Below are 3,266 nucleotides of genomic sequence, written 5' to 3'. Positions count from 1 at the left end.
GGCAGATCACCAAGTGGTCTGTCGGGCTTGCTGGGGCTGTGGTGGGTGACCTCTCAGCGGGTGTCTCGGCAGGGAGTGGGGCAGGCAGCCGCGGGCCCGGGACACACCTGCCCGGAGGAGGAGCTGCAGACCGAGGGGAGGAGCGGCCCAGCCTGACACAACGGGCCAGGGAGAGGCGGTGGCTCCGCCAATTATTCAGGCCCACGCCCTGCACATTCATCCCTAACCTGGTTTTTTAAAGAAGTGTGTGTGTGTTTTTTTTTTCTCCCCCAGTTTAATTATTTTTCACAACTCAGCAACCAGTTGGGCTGCTTCTATGTGACGCATTTGTTTCTCATCAGGGAAGCCGGGAGCCTCTATCCTCAGGTGGACAGGATTTTCTGAGCCCAGTGGCCCCTGGGGCAGAAGCCGAGGTGTCTGCAAGAGGACCACAGGACAGAGGGCTGTTAATTGGGTCACACAAGCCAAATAGCCTTGTAATTTGCAAAGCTGGATTTCATAGGAGACAGACTCCACCTGGGGAGAGTGGAGATGCTTCTCACCCTATGGGGAGATATGGCTTCAATTTGATTTGGATTTTAGGATTTGGAGTGATGTGGCCACCTATTATTATCAACTTCCAGGCACTGTCCTAGGTCCTTTACATGTGAATTTATTTAAGCTTCACTTCAATCTATGCCTTTTTTTTTTTTTTTTTTTTTTTTTTGGTACCAGGGATTAAACTTAAGAGCATTAATCACTGGGCAAGATTCCCAGCCCTTTTTATTTTTCATTTTGAGACAGGGTCTTGCTAAGTTGTTTAGGGCCTTGCTGAGACTAGCCTCCAACTTGTGATCCTCCTTCCTCAGCCATCCAAGTTGCTGAAATCACAGCACTGGGAATACAGACATGTGTCACCGTACCCAGCTCCATCACGCCTTTTGAGTAGTTGAGAAAAATGAAGCTAAGCCAACTTATTGGTGTCAGTCAAGTGGCAGAGCTGAGATTGAACCAAAGACCTTTATGGTTCTCAAGTCCCTTCTTCAGCCTGGGTGCCATGAAGCCACCTAAATATCTCTCCACAAGATTGTTTCTGAAGTCTTTCTTATCCCGGTGGCCCTAACAAGATACATATTTCACCAGAGCATGTCAGAACTTGCTTGCATCAAAAGGCCAGAGACACAGTAGACACAGTAATGGAGGGAATACAGGCAACACAAGCCAGGTGGCTTGGTCCTTGGGGCTAAAACACTTGAGTCTCACCTTTCTCCACAGTAAGTTTGTTGTGTGACTCAGAAAAATCTTCCCACCTTCCCCAGGCAAGCCACAGGTAATATCCTGCAAAATAAGGTCAGTGCAGTGTGGGATTCAGATAATTCTGGACTCTCCAGAAGAAAAGTGAGAGCTATTCCACTTCTTCCTCTCCCTGAACCCTACAAAAATCCTGGGACCCTCATCTCTCCTGGTCACTTTGTGGGAAGCCAGCACCCACCCCATCCACCCACCCACTCACCCCCCCCACCCCACGACATACACCCAATACAAGGCTATGCCTCTCTGGGCTGCGCTGGTCAGGGTGGAGCAGACAGTGGGTGTGGCTGGAGTGGCAGGTTCAGGGCTGTGCGGAGGGGAGTGGGTTTCCCATCTTTCCTCTCGAATCTAGGTCAGGCTCCAGGAGCCCCCGCCCCTTGGCTCACCAGGCTTTGACAGCTAATCCTTTGCAACAACAGCCCTGGGAACAAGGGCAGAGACAAGGTTAGCTCACAAAGCAGCCAAGTTTTAAGAGGAGGTATGTGTAGGGGTGGGTAGTGCTGACTTCATGATAGGGATTTCCCTTTACCTGAGGCTCCTGTCCTCAGATTCCACAGGAGCCCCCTCTTGTTCATTAACTGTAAGATCTCATGGGAACTTTTAGGATGAGGAATCCCTTTCTCAAAAAGCTTGAGCTCTTAGCCAGACTTGGTGGTGCATGCCGATAATTTCAGCAGCTTGGGAAGCTGAGGCAGGAGGATCACAAGTTCAAGGCCAGCTTCAGCAACTTAGCAAGGCCCTAAGAAACTTAGCAAGACTCTGCCCCAAAATAAAAAAAGTAAAGAGGGCTGGGAATATTGCTCAGTGGTTACACACCCCTGGGTTTTTTCCCCAAAAGGGGAAAAAAATCGGGGCTTTTGCCTGAAGCTGGAGGCCGGAGGGAAAGAGCAAAACGTTCTTCTGGTCTGGGGTTAGGACGTGCATCTCCCTCTTCCCCTGAGAAGGTCCTTTACCCTGGGAGAATAGACTATAAAAAGAAAAGAAAAGAGAGGACAAGAAGACATAGAAGGCCAGAGGAGTCCAGGTAAAGATTCAATATCAATGCTGGCTGAGCCCGTTAGGCCTCTGCTAGACCTTAGAGTTCATGCACCTGCCATGCAGCAATCTCCATGAATATTCTGAACCTTAGGAATAAGATGACAGAGAGAAGATGCCCAGAAAACACTTGTGTGTAGATGAATATATGGACAGATGGACAGAAGGAAGAAATAAAAATTAGATAGATATGAATGGAAACGGATGAATGATGGATAGGAGTTGGGTAGTAATGGATGAGTGGGTGGAGAGAGAATGGATGGAAGGAAGGAAGAAAACAAACAGAGGGAGAATTGGATAAAATAATAGAACAAAAAGAAGAGAGGAAAGGAAAGATGGAGGGAAAGGGGGAGGAAGGGATATAAGTAGGAAGGAGAGAGACAAGAGAAAGGTGTATACACAGTAGGTAATGGAGTGGATTGCAGGTGTGTGCTAGTGGAAGCTTAGCAACTGGCTCTTCCACGATGAAAAAAAAAACAAAAAAAAAAAAACACTGGTTTCTAGTGTTTTCGAATTTCTGCACCCTGGCCAATCTCAAGGTACCACTGAGAGTCATGCTGGGAAAAGAAGCACAGCCACCATCCTAAGCCAATGTGAGCCCATTCCAACACAACCTGGGAGGACCAGCAGATGATGATTGAGGCAGGTGAATGGACCACAGGAGGAGGATAGAAGGATGCTGGAGAGTGCCCATTTCAGTTGTCCTAAGGGAAGGAAGCAGGTTCCAGTGCTTCAAGGCAGATGGGAAGAGGTATGGCTCTGTCTTCTAGAAGGCTGCCCCACAGAGCCCACAACCTTTATCGCTGCAACCTCCCTGTCTGTCCTACTCAGAAAGCATTTAGCTCAGACCACCAGTGCCGTTCACTATTCATTCATTCACATCTTTACTGCACAGTCTACCATGAACAGGTGGTAAGCAAGGACTGGTCAGACAGCCAGAA

Source organism: Spermophilus citellus (genome assembly GCF_964194105.1).
Source record: "Spermophilus citellus genome assembly, chromosome: 2".
Taxonomy (NCBI): domain Eukaryota; kingdom Metazoa; phylum Chordata; class Mammalia; order Rodentia; family Sciuridae; genus Spermophilus; species Spermophilus citellus.
The sequence above is the reverse complement of the archived record's forward strand: the minus strand, read 5'-3'. Positions refer to the sequence as shown.